The sequence below is a fragment of the Arvicola amphibius genome, chromosome X, assembly GCF_903992535.2.
Source record: "Arvicola amphibius chromosome X, mArvAmp1.2, whole genome shotgun sequence".
NCBI lineage: Eukaryota > Metazoa > Chordata > Mammalia > Rodentia > Cricetidae > Arvicola > Arvicola amphibius.
This window is the reverse complement of record NC_052065.1, coordinates 11,392,158-11,411,801: the sequence shown is the minus strand read 5'-3', so window position 1 is coordinate 11,411,801 and position 19,644 is coordinate 11,392,158.

The following is a 19,644-nucleotide window of genomic DNA, read 5'->3' as shown; positions in this document are numbered from 1 at the left end:
TGTATCCCCTTGATATCCTTTTGTTGTCTTATTGCTCTAGCTGGGACTTCAAGAACTATATTGAATAGAAATATTGTAAGTCGGTATGGCCAGAAAGAGAACTCAGTGTGTCACTTCTTAGTGTAAACCTTGAGTGTGTCCACTCTGTTATTCGTTGCCCTCTCTCTATTCTTAGCAATTTTCTGTTTTAAATTGCTTTAGAAAGTTTGCTTCTACGGTGTTCAATGAGGCTGGCTTGCTTTTGTTTATGAAGGGCTGAGGCATCGTCTTCTGATTTTCTATTAACCCTTGACAATGAATCTTATCATGCTATAAAGTTATATCATGCTATGAAGATTACGGCCAATAGAGTCTCAGGTTCAGAAAAGCAATACATTAGAAAACACGCAATCATCCCACCAGCACAAATTCTCAGCACCAATTATTATTACAATTTAAGTTTTGCCTTTATACATAGTACAAAAATGCAGGAGGACTTTGAAGGCACAGGTGGGTTAACTGCTGTCCGTTGACCATTAGGGCATGTCACTGGGAGGAAGTCAGATATGCCTATCACTACACTGAGTTAAACACTGTCGCTCTGGGAAATCGCTTGGAACCAAAATGATTGAAAAATAAAAAAAAAATACCACCACAACAGAAAAGACAGATATGAAAAGAAGAGACAGCTTGTGGTTTAACGATAGCACTCTGATGAGTCACAATATGCCATATTAAACTTTTTGGATGACTTAAATTACAATATAAAATAAAAAAAAATCTCTCAGAATTTGTGGACATTTAATAATATGTTAAAGGGGGATCCTATAATGGTAGTATAAGGACTTCTGACACAAAAATTTTAAAGATTCTTTTTTTCTCATTGGTATGCAGTAAGGGCTAACAATACTGCCACAGTTTGAATATAGGTGTTTTCTTTTTCTTGTAATGTGTCCTTTTAAAAATATTTTTTGATAGCTTCATACAAATACACACACATGTGTATATATGTATACACACACACATATATATATATACACACACAATGCATTCTGTTTACTCTTATCCTATCCTCTTTTATCTCCTTCCACTGCTATCATTCCCCCATCTCCCTGAAAGCCCCCATTTTTTTTTTTACATTCATGACCTTTCAGTCCTGTTGTGTGACCCACTGACTTTTTATCAGGACAGTGTTTGGACACTGGTTTGCAATATTCATTGGAACCTTGGAAGCTCACTGTTCAGTGTTCAACAGTAACTGCCCCTCCTCATCAGGTGTCTTTCTAATCACTTCTTGAATACTTGTTTATGTGTGGTAATGGGAGGGAGCTACGTATATTAAGGAGGTAATATATTGGCCATTAAGTATTTTGGGACCAATGAACTATAAAGGGAATGCATTTCAGATAATAGACTCATTTATTCATCCTCATGCGTTTACTGCATACTAGGTACTGTGCAAAGTGTTGGGTATTATTAAACCAAGTAAATAAATGAAAACATAAACAACCACTTTTACTTGTGATGTATGTGGTGCAGGGAATGGCCAGAATGCAGAGATAGAGAACCTTTCTTAACTGGTATTAGGAAAGGGGGTTTATTTTCCTCACTGTGAATGCAAACCTTGCAAATCAAAGGAAAGAGGAATGTGCTTAGGGGTACATAAAGTAGGTGGTGACTGCACTAGGTGGGCTTAGGGTAGAAAATGTTCAGGATGTTACCTTCTGAACTCGGCATTTGAATCTTAGAGGTGATTTTAGGGAAGGCAGCGGGAGAGTGAATGTTAATCAATAAAGTTAGGGAATGGTAGTTAAAGGCAGACAGATTTAATTAGCGTATAGATATAGGGCATGGGCCGAAGATTCAGGCAGTTTTCAAGGCAAAGGTTTATGACAGAGTATCAGCTAGCACTTGGTTCACAAGAGGTTCCTTTAGATCTGTAGTTCTCAATGCATGTGGGTCACAAGTCCTGGGGGTTGAACGGCCGCTTCACAGGGGTTGCATATCAGATATTCTGCATATCAGATACTTGTATTGTGATTTATAAAAGTAGCAAAATTATAGTTAAAAAGTAGCAATGAAAATAATTTTATGGTTGGGGTCACCACATGAGGAACAGTAGTATTAAAGGGTTGCAGCATTAGGAAGGCTGAGAAGCACTGCTTTAGGTGGATGAAAACATTTCTGAACTAATGAAAAAGTATTATGATAGGTCTTAAAATTTTTTTCAATCCTCATATCTAAAAATTTTATTGCTAGTAATGTTTCTGAATTTCTACTCAAATTCTGCTATAGCATATTAAATTTGCATGTTCTATGGGACATGAAATGTATACTTCCTTTGTTGCTGGGGACATGACTCAGGGACCTGTAAATGCTAAGTTAGGGTTTTACCACGGAGAATGTGTGCCTGACTCTGAAACTTTCTTTTGCATGACCATATTTTAATGTCAGCGAGGAAAGAAATGTCTTTGGGTAGAGGCTATGCCTCATGGAATGCGATTTTCCAAATATATTACACCAGTGGTCACATTTTCAAGGGAAAAATGTTTTCCTATGCACGTTATTCTCATTTGGGCCTGCCATTTTGTGGGCCCTATGATTCATCTGTGAAAATGAGAATAATTACATATAGCAATTAAAATGTAGTGACTTGTTGAAAATATCACATCTCATATTTTTAATTTTTCTCAAACCATAAACATCATTCATTATTAATTTGGTCATGAAACCAAATGTAATCAAAATAGTGAGACAGCCCATGAGTCTCATAAAAATCAGGTTTTATAAGCTGGTTATCTTAGGGACTAACGTAATGACCCAGTAAATTCAGTGTACAGGATCTTCTGGGGTTCCATATGTCATTTGCATCATTTTGTCCTTCGAGTTCCAACTCTTCCCCATTTAGCTGCTATTGGATAAAGAGAACGCATCACAACATCTCAAGTTCTCAGACATTAGGGGTGAAGGAGGAAAAGTTTGAATTCAAAAGCATTTTTGCTTGGGAAGGAATGATGGTGCAGTGGAGAGGACGTAGGTTTGATTCCCAGTGCCTGCACAGTAGCTTACAACTCTCCGTAACTCCAGCTCTGGAATGCACACGGCACGCACTTCCTTACAAACAAGACTCACACACATAAAACAAGATAAACAAATATAAATAGGAGACTTTCCTCCTTCAATGGACCTAATATTTTCTTGGATGTGAGGTTGTGGTACAAGCCTTTAATTCTAGTACTGGGAGGCAGTGTCAGGAGGATCTCTGTGAGGTCTAGTTCTTTTAGGACTACATAGTAAGACTCTTTCTCAAAATAATGATATATATATATATATATATCCATATATATATATCCCCTTCTCACTATAGCTAATATTATTTAAAGAATTTTTATTTATTAGTATTGTGTATGGCCTCATAATGTTTCTGTGTGACGGGTGCCCTGTTGTGGTGCTCATGTGAGTTTTAGCAGAGTGTTTTACGAAGCTGATTTTTCTCTTTCCCCTTTTATGTTTCTTCAGTTCAGGTAATATGTTTACAGCTGCAGTTCTGGGCTTCTATGGAATATGAATTAGTATATGTCTAACTACACTCAGCACGACCTAGAAATCATGCAAATTATTGGAGTTAATCACAATGTAGACAAAGCTGTTTAGACAAGAGCAAGTGTAACATAGTACAGTCAAACTTTAGCACATGGTTTTGGTAAAACTGGGACCCAGCAAGGGGGCCATAGAATTAGCTCAAACTAATAAGACTATGGGGAGGTAAAGGGGTTAGGCACATGGCTAAGGAAACTCCCTTGTCCCTTTGAAGACTAGAGGGTAGCTTCAATTAGATTTTGCAAAGCCACATTTTAACCCAATTGTTCTTTCTTGGAGACAAAGACTGAAAAGAATATTGTGGTCTCAAAATTGGGTATGATTGCAAGAACATCGAACAAGCTACAGAGTAGATCCTTTGTCAAAAAAAGTTAACAGCTGTTCCATTGATTCCCTCTCTCATTTGAGGAACTGCTAGACTCGATGTTCCAAAAAGTCAGAAGGGGCTGGGAATGTGAGCAACAGCCTGCATTCTGGCTAATTTCTTATAATAAAAGTCTGTCAATGGAGTCTTCCCAGAGGCTGAGATTTTTCTCGTTGACCCTGAAGCAAGGGTTCAAACAGAGCCAAGCCCCATCACATGATTTATTATCTTTAAGAAGCTGACTCTTCCTAAGACCTTTGGGTGGCCATATAATCTATCACTTATTCTATTATGAAATGAAATAGAGATACTGGATAAATTGGGGCACTATGCTGCATTGAGATAACCGCCTGCTTTCCTTCCCTTGTGGACTAAATTGCATTTAGTTTCCTCCTCAAATTGTAAAACTTGCTCTTATAGCGCGCTTGCTAGCTATGAAATATTTCAATTAAAATGTGAACGTTGTATTTTTTAAAATTATTGTTCTGTATATAGAAATGAAAAGGCAGAGAATGGAGTTTGAAACTAGAACTACAAAGAACCTCATGAGGTTTCTGTTGAACTTTGTCTCCTGTCGGTGTTGCCTACTTGGCTTTTTAAGCAGAGAACTATTTTACCTTAGGAATGATGGGTTGGAATAGGGAGAGATAAGGGCACATTGCTCTAGGTAAGAAAAAATTCTATTTCTTATTAAGCCAATTAAGTGTTCCCACTTGGTATTTAAAGCTGCTTGGGAGCTTTATGCTATTAAACTATTTTTCTATCTCTAAAGGCAAATATATTATTCTTTTAGTTCATTTTCTCTTGGAAAAATGGGTTGGTTTGGATGGTTTAAGCTTTACAGGCTGCATCTCCCCTTGGCAAATCTTAGTGCATGTGGAAACAGTTTAGGGGCAATCACAGCTGATGCCTGCCAGAGATCACGGAAAACTATGAGTGATTCTGCTCTGTATGTCTTGGTTAGCAATGCCAGCAGATATCCTGGGGAATTGCTTAGCAACTGGACCACGACATAAAGCTTGCTACTGACAAAACTATACACAGAAAGCTGTACATGTCTCGGGCAGTTCATGTTTGGTGCCTTTGCCTTTTTTTTTTAAATGTAGGCAATGAGACCTCTTTGCTGCCTAGTTACCTCCAGTTGAAGTCGTAAGGCATATATCCATTACCCTGTTTAACTTAGCATAGAGAAACCCCCTCAGACATGACGACACATTTGTTTCCAAGCTCATTCTAAATCCTATCAAGTTGACAATCGAGCTTAACAATCACAACATATGACAGAAAACACAGGGTGTTTGTCTTTCTGAGTTTGGCTCATTTTGCTTAGCAATAACTGCCAGTTCTATTTGTTTTCCTACAAATGTCATGATTTTATTTTTTATGGCTCCATAAAATTATATTTTGTGTGGAGGTTGTGTAACTTTTCCTGAGACGATCTGAAAAAATGTCTAAGCATAGGGCGTTGACGAAACACTTAGTGACCCAGTGAGCTAATTGGAGTTGCTTATAGGAGCACAGGTAATTCCATGTTGTGCCAATGAACAGTCCAGTATGACATGGGTGGGTGGCAACTCAAAATCTGCTTTCATGAGTTACCTGCACAACTCACAGGCAACTTAGCTGATTAGAGTCTCTTTCTCCAACAGTTACTATTACTTACATAGGTTTGGTGAGGGGCCTTGTAACATTCAAGAGCTTCTATGTCTTGTAAGTTTTATTTACTTACTGGACTTTCTATGTTCTATTTACTTCCCAGATTTTCTACATTCAATTTACTTCCCGGGCCTTCTGTGTTCTACTTCCTTCCGGGACCTTCTATGTTCTATTTACTTCCTGGACCTTCTATGTTCTGTTTACTTCCCGGACCTTCTATGTTCTGTTTACTTCCTGGACTTTCTATGTTCAACCTACTTCCCAGACCTTTTATGTTCTAGTTACTTCCTCAGTTTTATGAGTCTCCTTTCTACCCAAGAAAATGTTTCTATTTGTAGGTAACAGTTGCACAGCAATATGCACCAAATTTTCTTTATTGCATTTTCTGTTGATGGACTTCTAGACTGGTTCCATTTCCTGGCTACTGGGAATGATGTAGAAGTGAACAGGGCTGTGAAAGTAGCTCTGTGCTGTGTTGACGTGAAGTCCTTTGGGTGTACCCTGAGGGGTGAATTAGCTGAGTCACATTTGTAGCTCTAGTTTCAGTTTTTACAAAAGCCCCCGTGCTGCCTTCCGGAGTGACTGTACCAGCTGATGCTCCTACCAGCAGCGAGGAAGGATTCTTCCCCCACATCCTTGTCAGCATTTAGTATCATTTGTCTTCATGATGATAGCCATTCTGATTTGGCTAAGAGGCATCTAGAGTAGCTGTAATTTGTATTTCCCTGATGATGCAGGATGTCGAGCACTCTTTGAAGTATTTACTAGTTGCTTCTATTTCTTCTTTTGAGAAGTGTCTTTTCAGTTCATTATCACACTTACTGATTATATGATTTATTTTTTGCCATTTAATTTCCACAGTTATGTATTCTAAATGTGGACCCTCTGATGTGCAGTAGCTAAAGATCCCTCGCCAACGCACTGTTTCATAGGCTCTTTTCACTCCAGTGATTGCTTCCTTTGCTGTGTAGAGTCTTTGTAATTTCATGTCATCCCAATTATTAATTCTTGGGATGACTTCATGTGCTGTTTGGAGAAATTTTCAGAAAACCCTTGCCTATGCCTTTATCTTGAAATCTCTCCCTCTAGCATCTTTGAAGTTTCAGGTCTTTGACTTGTTTTGAATTGATTTTTGTGCAGCTTGTGAGATATTCATTCATCATTTATTCCCCTACATGTGGGTACCCAGTCTCCGCATTTGCTAAAGATTCTGTCTTCTTCCCAGTTTATGATTTTCACAGCTTTTTTTTTTTTTACTTTGATAAAAAGTAGGTGGTTGTAACTGTGTTGTTCTGCTTTTGGGTTCTCTATTTTGCTCCATTGGGCTATGTATCTGTGTACAGGATCAGATCAGTTTGTTACTGCAACATGACATGCTATTTGCAATCACGTGTTGTCATTTCTCCAGCTTCACTCTCTTTTTCCAGAGATTAATTTGGCTGTATGGTTTTTTTTTTTTTAAATTTTGGCATCGTATTTTTAGGATTCTGTAAAGAATGTCACAGACTTTGATGGAGACTGCACTGAATGGGTACATCACTTTTGGTAATGTAGCACTTTCTTTTTTTAAGATTTATTAATTTATTATGTATACAACATTCGTCCATGTATGCTTGCCTGCCAGAAGAGGGCACCAGATCTCATTATAGATGGCTGTGAGCCATCATGTGGTTGCTGGGAATTGAACTCAGGACCTCTGGAAGAGCAGTCAGTGCTCTTAACTTCTGAGCCATCTCTCCAGCCCCAATGTAGCACTTTCCACAATATTAATTCATTAATCTACCAATCTATGGGAGGCCTGTCCATCTCCTAGAGTCTTCTTTAATGTGCCCCTTTCAATGTCTGAGTACAATTCTTATAGGTATTTTCTGGGTTCAAAGAGCAGCATCGTGCTTCACTGTTGAAAACTAAAACTCCTGAGCCTCTCGTGACAATGTAAGCTTGAACGCAAGTGTTTCAGCAGGAATTTGACCTGTTTCTCTTCCTATGTCTTCTGTTATAGGATGCTTTTCACCTCAAAGCCACTATTTTTGAAGAGATGCCCTGTTTTGTTAAGAGCTCCATGATTCTGCCCATAAACTATTGTAGGGACAGCAGTGTTCCGCCATGCTTGTAATTGCAGCAGCTACAGGACTTTAGCCTTAGGCTGAGGGATCTGGGTAAGATGGTGAGAATGAATATTGAGTATATGCCACTTATTTCCTTTACTGACCATCAATTCTACTCTTGTTCCCATAGCTTGATTTTGTGCTTATTAAACACATTCTTATGCCTCCTAAATGTACGTGCACAACTCTCCCTTTCTCACATGAGGAATCCAAGATAAGAATATAGAAATGTAGATTCCAGAAATAAGAATGAAGAAATAAAGAATTCGAAGTTGTAAGCCTAGGAGACTAAGAGAAAGCTGTCAGCAGCTTTCTCAGCAGCTTATTAAGGATTAACATTAACTAGTAACAGTGGGTTGCTCGGCTTTACAACTGGCTGCTCTGTTTACAAGACCGAAGCATCCCTCTGCAAACTGAGGGTCAGCTCTGCACAGTTGAGAGTTAGCCCTAAGATAAACCCCCTGGCCACTCATGACCAGCAACTGATGTGAGTTGAGTTAACTTTTAAATGATGGGAAGTACGTGACTTTTGCCTTTTTGGTTTTGCGTTGTCCCACACCCTTTGCTTCTATGCAAAAGTGACAGTATCAGGAGAGGACAGAGCTTCCCTAATGCCATCAGCATGTACAGACAGACACATGGGCTATAAACACTAGCTTAACTGAAAAAAAAAACCCTGTTAATGGAAATTGTAAAAAGGCAAGTTGTATCTTAGATTTACCTCAAGATTTTAAAAGTTCTATTGTTCATGACTAATGCTTGCTTCTTGCTATGAAAAAGAGGAGTTCAAAAACTGGCTTTTGCTACAGCCTTACAAATCCATCTCTGGCTGTGGTCTCAGGTAGCTGATAAGCTTTTTGTGCCCCATGGAGATTTATTTATTTTCTTTTGTTTTTTTTTCCTAGACTAAATTTTGCTTCTGGTTTACTAGACTTCAGTAGTCTGTCCTCATCTTTGCGCAGCACTCCCCCCCCCGCCCCACCAAACCCAATACCATACTCCCTTGAAGTTAAGCTTGAATCTGACTGGTTCTGGTCAGAGAACTTGTGTCGTATGTGATGTGTATCTCTCTTAAATGAACCAAGAATCTGTGCATGGAGAATTAGGAAGACATTGGACTAAAGACAGCCAGCGCTTCCCTGTGCCTCCAGAGTCTGAAACAAAACATTAGGTGTAGCACTGCAGAGTGAGATGAATGTCACAAAGGCACAGGGACACAACTAAACAGGAAACAGAGTTTAGGGAAAATTCAGAAATGATTTTCTTTGTTTATTTTACCATGAATTAGTATTGCATTTATTTTACATATAGTATACTGAGAATGATTATTTTCCTAGGCAGCTGAAAAGGCCAATTCAGTGGATGTTAAATCTGATATAAATTATGACATATTCTTACCCAAATCACTACAAGAGAATATCTATTAAATGCTATTTTACTTAGATACATTACATCTGATGAAAGCACATGCTTAAATGAGGAATGTTCCAAAGTTTCAAGACTGAGCAACTATTTGCCATAGTCTAGGAAGAGAGTAAGTAATTTGATGGAGGAGAGTTATCTGTCTATGTTACTTTCATTGGTTAATTAATAAAGAAAACTGCCTTGGCCCTTTAAGAGACAGAAAATTAGGTAGGTGGAGTAGACAGAACAGAATTCTGGGAAAGAGAGGGGAGACGCTTCAGGCAGTCGCCATATGCAGTCACCATGATTCTCCTCTCTGAGATGGACGCAGGTTAAGATCTCTCCTGGTAAGCCACACCTCGTGGTGCTACACGGATTACTAAATATGGGTTAAAGGAAGATGTGAGAATTATCCAATAAGAGGCTACAGATAATGGGTCAGGCAGTGTTTAAAAGAATACAGTTTCCGTGTAATTATTTTGGGTAAAGCTAGCCGGTGGCGGGACACAGCCTGCCATTCCTTCTACAGTAATTGATTATAAAATAATCTTGGTTTTGGTTAGCTCTTATCTTTAATGAAAAATATATACATTTTCACTGACCTAGTTACTAGAGTTTTTCTATCATAAAATTTCAGCATATATATATACATATATATACACACACACATATATATACATATATATATATATGTTACTTTTTACATTGATGTGACAAGATACTTGTCAAAAGCCACTTAAGGAAGGAGGAGTCTATTTTGGTTCACAATTTGAGGGTCTACTATCCAGCAAGGTGGAGATTGCAGAAGTTGCTTTCCATTCAGGAAGAAGAGACTGAAGGAGGGAAGGCTATAGGGAGGGGAACAGGGGAAAGTGAATGGGAGGGATGGTGCTCTGCACATCTTCCTTTTTTTATTTGTCCCGACTGACCCTCAGCCCATAGAATGGAGATGAACACATTCAGGGTGGTTCATCCTTGCTCTGGGAAACATTTCTGGAAACCCCCTCATTGATATATATACCCAGAGGTGTGTTTCCATGGTGATTTTAAATTTAGTTCAGTTACCAGTCAAGATTAACCATGACTGTCTGTGTATGTATTTCCAGTTTCACTTGCAAAAGTGATTAGTAAAAACTGATAATGAAACCCCTTAAATGCCAGTACAAAAACAGCATCGGTGCTGGGGAGATGACTCAGTGGGTTAAGTGTTTGTTATCCAGACACGATGATCTGAATTTTTTTTTTTTAACCAGCATCCACATAGAAGCCAGGTAGGATGATATGTATTCATAACCCCAGCACTGGGGACTGAGGCAGAGACAGGTAGATCCTTGGGGTTTACTGACTAATCTAGCCCAAACTGGTAAACTGTAGGTCTAATGTGAGGGGCTTTCTCAAAAAGCAAGGTGGAGAGCTATAGAAAATAGCTGCTGTGGTCCTTGGCTTCCATGCAAAGGTGTGTCCTAGCAATACACACAAACGGCTGTTTGCTTACAAATGTGAAGTAGTTTAAATAGTTTCTACTCTTCCGAATAAATTGAACTTTGAACCTCCAGAGTGTGTGATTGATTTAATTTTCAAACCCTCTTTTTGTCTGTGAGAAAGGATCAAGCAACTGACGGACTAAGGAGGAACCGCTGAAGAGATAAACACAAAGACCCAAGGTCAGGGACTTTGTCATTTCAACTAAAGGAACAATGATATTAGGATGCAATTACCCTGGATGGCTAGACATTAGATGATTCAATAATCAAGTCTTATTTTCTTGGGACAGTGCCATTTGCTGGTTTTTTTTTTTAAAGCAGATATGAACCTTAGAAATCGTCCAAATAAATCCCCACCCCCCCCCGGCTTTATCACAGATCAATTTTACCCCTTCTTTCTAGTTCTCTGAACTAGTTGCTAGTAACTAAATCACAAATACATAGATAATCTTTAAAAAGTAATTTTTAAAAAAATGATAGCAGACCTTGGCGAAATAGAGACAGATTAAGAAAAATTGAGTATTACTCTTTATAGAAATCTTTTCCCTTGAAATTCTTCTTTTGCTATTGAAGGATTATGCTGCCTCTAGCGGCTGGGACGAAGTGATCCTTGGTTTTTCTAATAACCTATTTGATTCATAGACATCAGATAATCTAGAAGCTATCAGTTGTTTGCAGTGTTACAGCAGAAAATCAGTTACTTAAGAATCATTTAGAGTAAATTCAAGGTTTTTTTTTAAATTATAGCATGAGAGAAATGAATCTTTATACATTTTCTATAAATCTGTTCACATTAGGGAAACTGTCATATTAATATTCTCAAAATACTTCTGGAACAAATAGGACCTTCTAATTTTTGGTAATTTGTCGAGACAAATTTCTGCATAAGCTACTTTCCCAGGCCCTCAGACCTCTTCCTCCTACATCATGCCTTGCTACTTTCTCAGGCCTTCCCAGCCTTCTTCACTGCCTTCTCATACTGATTTTAATCTAGATGATCATCTAATGTATTCACCTTTTGACTCACTGTGTTCACAGAAACCACGCAGTGTCTTTGACATGAAGAGTAAACAGTTCACACACAAAAGATTACCCCATACAATTGTTCTGTCCAATTTTGAACGACCAAGCGGAGGAGGCAGAAGGGGCATTTCATCAGACAACTGGTATTTATGGCTCAGCGTCAGTGAGCCAGCAACTTCAGGAATTCTTTGGATAGTGACCTACAGGTATTTATCCAGGTTGTATGTGTCCTTTGTCCAGTTCATAAACAGTTGAATGGTATCATTCTTTAGCATGCTGTTCTACATAGTTCCTATTGGCCACAAAGTAAATATTGCTGCACGAAACGATGTTTTAAGCGAAGGTCACATTTCAACAGTCCCAGCATCCACCAGCTGTCAGTTAACAGTGGGATAATGCTTTTTCTGCCTTTCTTCTTTATTGGGTGATGAAACTTTAGGTTTCAGCTTGTTTTCATCTATGAACAACCAGAGTTTAGTGCCAATTTCCAGGTTGGTTTTAATTGGAAGATCCAGGCCACCAGAACTGGTCAAGATCTTCCATTGTGAACTCATTCTATAGAGGTCTTCAATGAAGTTGCAGTCAGCCCGAAGTAGACTCCATGGTATATAAACCTCACTATCCAAGTGAATGGTCACAAAAGTATTATTGGTGGGGGACACAATGTCCATCACAACAGCTAAAAAAAAGATTTCTCATTTGTCAACATGAATACTGTATTAGTTACTTTTGTGCTTCCATGATAAAATACCCCGACAAAAAGCAAATGTAAGGAATATCAGGTTTATTTTGGCTTATGGTTGTGAAAGGATGGCGTCCACCATCCTACCAGGGAAGGCACGGTAAAAGACAGAATGGAGGAAAGAGAAGAATGCCTGATCATATTTTCATCTGCATACCATAAGCAGGAAGCTGGAATGGGAAGTGTGATGAGGCTACAAACTCTAAAAGCCCATTTCCAGTGATGTTCTTCATTTCCCAAAGGTTCCCTAACATTCCCAAACAGCACCACTACCCGGGGTCCAAGTTTTCAGATACATGAGCCGATGTGGGGGCATTTCTCATTCAAACCACTACAAGTGTAGCAGAAATTGTGAGGCACATATATGGCCCTCAAGGAACCTTTCAGGCGTTTCAGTTTTATGATGAACCATACAGAATATGCAACTGGGACGCCTGTCTCTACTTTAATAAGGAGTTATATAAAGAATTTGCACATTCATGAAAGAGGTGCAGTCATTGCCATGTTTACATAGTCAAGTGGTGTCTGCTAATGGCACCTTCTAGATTTCACTGTTAGGATCTAAGCTTTACAGTCTGAAATCCATGCTGGAAATTTTGGGGGTAATTGATGTTGTTGCGGGGATTCTTTCCAACATGCTCCAAGTGTCTGATGCTTACAAATTTAGGATTTTGATGAGTTCTTAAAATAGAAATGGTAATTAGAGAAAACACAACCATAAAATAGTACTTAACAGGGTAAGAAAGAAGTCACCACAACAAGTTTTGCTATCATTTTAAACACTCAGAGAAACTTCCCTTTGCTAGGGGAAATCCTTGAGTCTTTGAATACCAATGACTTTCCCTCTCCCAAGGCCTCAGGAGTTACCAGTTGGTTCATCAGAAGTGCAAAGACATCTCAAAAGGCAGACCAGCATGTTTGATATGAAGGGATGACAAGACCAGTTAGTGTCTGCTTCCAGGTGAAGGTCTATGTCAGTTCAGAGTTGGTCTTGTGGTGCTAGGTCTACTTCTATGTTCCGCAATCCAGCAATGGTGGTGTCTCAGGAGGTTCACACCCCAGTGCACAAAGCAGCGCTGCAGCCTCTGTGTGCAGGAATGCTCTTCTGGAAGTAGAAATACTGACTTGAGAGGTGCAAAAACAAACAAAGAAGCAGAAGGCAATGCCTGGGAAGTGGGAGAATCCTTCCCAGAAGGGCATTAAACCAAAGAGAAAAGGAAAGCCTCATGGAGCTCCCCAGGAACTTGACTCAGCACTGTAAAAATACAGTTTAAGATGGGCTTTATGAAGCGCACAGCAAGGGAACTCCTGCACATCCTCACTTGATTTTTCATGTCCCTCCTCGTTCCCAGTACAGACTATTGGTTTGCCTGCTCTCCACATTCTCAGATCCCTCTAGACATTCATAGCATTTCCCATGCTCAACTGTGTACTAGCAGAACATCTCTAGTATGAGGCAACACACACAAACACACACACACACACATGCGTGCGCTATGTATGTGTATATGTGTGTGTGTGTGTGTGTGTGTGTGTGTGTGTGTGTATATATATATATATATATACAAATAATTGAACAAGATGTGGGGCATAGGTACTGGACCATGGACACGGCATCCTATCTCCCAGGGCCCTCCCTTCATGCTAATAGCAGTTGCTTTTGCTCTTCTTCTTAGAAACCTGGCCAGATTCCCCAATGAACGCACCCTTTACTTCCCACTGCACTGCAGCACCTGAGACACAGCTTCCTGGATCCACAGTGATCCTGAAGGTGCTTACTCACTTAGCCAGTGGAAAGGGGAGGTGCCTTTTAGCCTTGGAGGTGTAAAATGCAGGAACTTCTGATTATCCTGGTCAAATAACGTGATGATACGGTCTTTGCTATGGTCCCACAGCAAATGAATTCAAAGCTAGACATGAAAGGGCTGAGCCTCACTCTGCTGCTGATCTTCATTCTTTCCAATGTTCTTCAGTGTTCAGGGAGAGTAGAATCCACTGTTAAGTTGTTTGCAATTTTCTCTTTTAATTTTTGGAGGAATTTCCCTTTCGCTTTCCTAGGGAGCTGTACTAATTTATATTCCCTCCAACATTGAAAACTTATAAGTGTCGCTTTACCCCTATGCACTTGCCAGAATCTTTTTTCTTTGTTTCTTTATGATAGCCATTTTTACTAGGCAGAGATAAAATTTCAGTATAGTTCTAATCGGCATTTACCTGATAGTTAAGGATGCCGAACATTTTTAATAAGCCATTTTACATTTTATTTTGCAAACTGTTTGTCCAATTAAATTTTCTTGTTATTGATTGTATGATTTTTGTGTATACGTATTTTTTCAGCTTTTTGTATATTACAGAAATCAATCCCTGGTCAGATGTTGACTGTGTCTTTAATCTGCTGGATTTTTTTTTTCTGAGCACAAAATTTGACAATTCTTTTTGTTCTTCTTGTTGATTATTTTAGAGACATGGTCTTTCTATGTAACCCAGGCTGGCCTCAAAGAGACCTACCTGTTTCTGCCTCCCCAGTGCCAAGATTAAAGGTATGCACTACGATGCCAGCCCAATCCTTAATTTTTGGTAGTATTTCCCGAGCTATTAGAATCCTTGTCTATATCTATTATCTTGAAGTATTTTCCCTTAGCTGTTTAAAAGATGCAGGCATTAGATTCATTTTAGGGCTAGGAGAAGACTCGAATTTTGTTCTTTTATGTGTGGATATCTGGTTTTCCTAGCAACATTCTCAGATGAGGCTGTCTTTTCACCAATATCCGTTTTAGGCATCATTGCAAATGGACACCTTTTCAACAAAGAAATGGAAATGCAAGAAAAAATACTGAAAATCTTTAGCCACCAGGAAATGCAGATCTAAACTACACCGAGATTCAATCTTACCCCAGGCAGAATGGCTACCATCAAGAAACTAAGAGCAACTAATACTGCTGAGGATGCAAGAAGAAAGAAGGCCTCATGTACTGCCTGTAGGAATACGAGGCCACTCTGCAGTACACCACTTCGGGTGTATGCCTCAGTCAAATTCAGCTTGCAATAGAGAGACGCGTGTCCATGTTTACTGTATCATCACACACACTAACAGTCAAGCTAAGGAACCGAGGTCTACCTTGAATGTAAAACATGTGCTATAAGACAAGCGAAGGGAAGTAAATGAAGTCCTGAGTGAATGTGGATTGTTTGACATGAGCATGGCTATGCTTCAGATCTGTGGGAATCCAAAACTTCCCCATGCCAGGGGAATCTTCTAGTCTGAGTACAAATGTGGATAGTACAATTGTACAGTTGTACAAATGCAGAAAACATGTTCTCCCCCCCCCACTCCAGGATATTTACCGACTGCTCTCCTGTAGACATGGCCTACTGAGAGAAGCTAAACTCTTCTTCTTGTACTGTACTAATAAATGAGCTGACGTTCCCGGTTTTGTAATAGGTGCCCTCCATCAGAGCAAGATCCCAGCATTACTATATCTGTGCCTTTCTGTTTGTGCTCTTCCATGCCCTTGTCACCCCAGCCATGCTTTCAGGACCAAGCATTTCAGCACATGGTAAATACACAAAGGCAATCACAGCACTTGGTAGGTTGAGGCAGGAGGATTGCACACTTCAGGCAAGTCTGGGGTACATAGTGAGAGCCTATTTCAAAGAAAATCCCAGGTTTGCTAATGCAGTATAGTCTATCATATTCTGACTAACACAGCAGGACTGTAAACACATATGCATGGGAGGGCAAGAACCTTATTAAGAAGCTAGCTGTAGTTCCTGAAATTTTAATTATTAGCTTTGATTATTGATATATTTGTAAGCACCGTTGAGTGAAGTCCTGCAGGTTGAGCATTATGGAAAGCAAAGTATTACTATCTGAAAGCATGCCAGTGGATTTTGACACTGCTCAGAAATGATCATGTGGACATTCTAGTGCACCCCAAATAAGATACCTCTGAAGTACATGTGTTATTCATATAATACACATGTTAAAGTTCACAAAGAAGTACTTTGCTTGCAGATAAAAGCATTGCAATCATTTGTAATGTTGGAGGAGGCATCGAGACCGCCTTCTTGCCATGCTTTGGAGGGCAAGCTCTCACTGGCTTTCCAAAGGCATAGCCATTCTTTTCTCCACCCAGACCAAAATTTCCTGGAGTACCAATGTTACCAAAGCTTAAAATAAAATTGTCTCAAGCAGTTTTATTTTTGATGTCTTTTGATTACAAGTTCTAAGCCAAATGAAAGGAAACTCGAGCTCACTGGTTATCCCTAAATGGAACATTACCGGAACAATACAGGCACGGAAATAGTTAATGAAAAATCTTTTCAAGATTTTTTTCAGGGCATAGCATCAAAGCTCAGTGATGATTAAAGATACATGCAGCTGGACAAAAGCAAGTGAATTATTTTCTGCCCAATAGCTTTTGGTTTTATCTTATGTACTGATGGGTATGTTCTTTTGCCGTCTGCGTTTGCTTCTTTGAGACAGTGTTTTTCACCAAAGTCCAGGCTTTCTGGAACTCACCAGTCTCAGGCTGGCATTGGATTTGAGCAGTCCGCTTGCCTCAAGCTCTCAAGCGCTGGAATTATAGGCCTGTACCACCACACCAGCAGGCAATAGGTGTTGTTCCAACTTGTTTTCATCATCTCTTCTGCATTTTTCCTCCCCATCGTATCAGTTCAGATGCTAGAAGGTTCTTCGGTAGCCTACACGCTGCAAGACTTATTTTTTCTATTTTGAATTATCAGTTCAAGGTATTTTTCTGTTTCTCTGCCTGTCTCAGTCTCTCTGCCACTCTCTGTTCTTCCCCTCCCCTTTCTCATAAATGGGAGTTTCCGTAAGGATCTGCAACCACTCTCATATCAGGTCTTTAAAAGGCCGCTTAGCCACAAATAGCACAAAATATCTTGGAGTAACTCTAACAAAACAAGTGGAAGGCTTGTATGACAAGAACTTTAAATCTTTGAAAAAATAAATTGAAGAAGACATCAGAAAGTGGAAAGATCTCCCATGCTGTTGGGTAGGTAGAATTAACATAGTAAAAATGGCAATCTTACCAAACGCAATCTACAGATTCAATTGCAATCCCCATCAAAATCCAAGCAAAATTCTTCACAGACCTCCAAAGAATGGTACTCAACTTCATATGGAAAAGCAAAAAACCCAGGATAGCCAAAACAATCCTGTACAATAAAAGAACTTCTGGCGGCATCACAATCCCTGACTTCAAACTCTACTACAGAGCTACAGTACTGAAAACAGCCTGGTATTGGCATAAGAACAGACAGGAGGACCAATGGAACTGAATAGAAGACCCAGATATTAATCCAAACACATTTGAACACCTTATTTTTGACAAAGAAGCAAAAATTCAAATGGAAAAAGAAAACATATTTAATAAATGGTGCTGACATAACTGGATATCAGCATGTAAAAGAATGAAAATAGACCCATATCTACCACCATGCATAAAACTCAAGTCCCATTGGATCAAAGACCTCAACATAAAGCCAGCCACACTGAACCTTATAGAAGAGAAAGTGGGAAGTACACTTTAACACACTGGCACAGGAGACCAATTCCTAAATACATCCCCAGCAGCACAGACACTGAGAGAAACAATTAATAAATGGGACCTCCTGAAACTGAAAAACTTCTGTAAAGCGAAGGACATGGTCAGCAAGACAAAACGACAGCCTACAGAGTGGGGAAAGATCTTCACCAACTCCACATCAGACAGAGGTCTGTTCTTTAAAATATACAAAGAACTCAAGAAATTGGACACCAAAAGATCACATAATCCAATAAAAAAATGGAGTACAGACCTAAACAGAGAACTCTCAACAGAGGAATCTAAAATGGCTGAAATATACTTAAGGAAATGTTCAACATCCTTAGTCATCAGAGAAATGCAAACCAAAACAACTCTGAGACTCCATCTTACACCTGTAAGAATGGTCAAGATCAAAAACACTGATGACAACTTATGCTGGAGAGGTTGTGGGGAGGAGGGAACACTTCTGCATTGCTGGTGGGAATGCAAGCTGGTACAGCCCTTTTAGATGTCAGTGTTGTGATTTCTCAGAAAATTAGGAAATAGCCTTCCTCAAGATCCAGTCATACTACCTTTGGGTATATATCCAAAGGATGCTCAATCGTGCCTCAAGGACATGTGCTCAACTATGTTCATAGCAGCATTGTTTGTCATAGCCAGAACCTGGGAACCACCTAAATGCCCCTTGACTGAATAATGAATATGGTAATTTACACAATGAAGTACTACACAGCAGAAAAAATAACAACATCTTGAATTTTGCATGAAAATGGATGGAGCTAGAAAACATCATTTTGAGTGAGGTAAACCAGACACAGAAAGACAATTATCACATGTACTCACTCATAAGTGGTTTTAAAACATAAAGCAAAGAAAACCAGCCCACTAATCATAATCCCTGTGAATGTAGACAACAAACAGGACACTAAGAGAGACTTACATAGATCTAATCTACATGGGAAGTAGAAAAAGACAAGATCTCCTGAGTAAATTGGGAGCATAGGGACCTTGGGAGAGGGTTGAAGGGAGGGGAGAGGCAGGGAGGGGAGCTGAGAAAAATGTAGAGCTCAATAAAAATCAATAAAAAAGGCCACTTTAGCAGCCAGACATTTAGCTCCAGGCTTTCCAAGGGAAACCCAGGGAGGGGGCCGCAATGACACTTGACTGTGATCCTTGGAGTCCTTCCTCAGGATTGTTACATACAGATGCATGCTCTGCTTTCAAGGCCCTTAAAATGCTGTCCCTCGCAAGTGATGCCACACATTATTATTGGGACAACAGTATATTTCTCCTTTTTTTGCTTAAATACTAATTCTTTAACCCGGCATCTTAAGAAGAATGACTGAATTCAGCTTGAAGATTCAATAGAAATGTTTAGAAGATACATTTTATTGTAAATTCTTTTGGCCCATGGGACCTAGACCTTTTCTCGAATACTGGCTTTACAGAGAAGAGATGTGCCACCTCATCCAAACTTTCTGGGAGGTTCCCTGTGTCTTCTGAGTTGGTACGTCTTTTCAGAGTGCTGGGGAGAGATTGTAAGGTTTCTCGGTCTTTAATATACTAATGAAGTCTGACCTTATCTGGTGCACTCATTATTTATTGCAACAAATTGCCTTGAAATCTAGTAGCTTAAACAATAAACACTGGTTATTCCACACGCTATCTGAAGGGCAGGATTCCAGCTGTGGCTTAGCTGAGCAGATCTGGTTTACAGTCTTTTACTAGATGG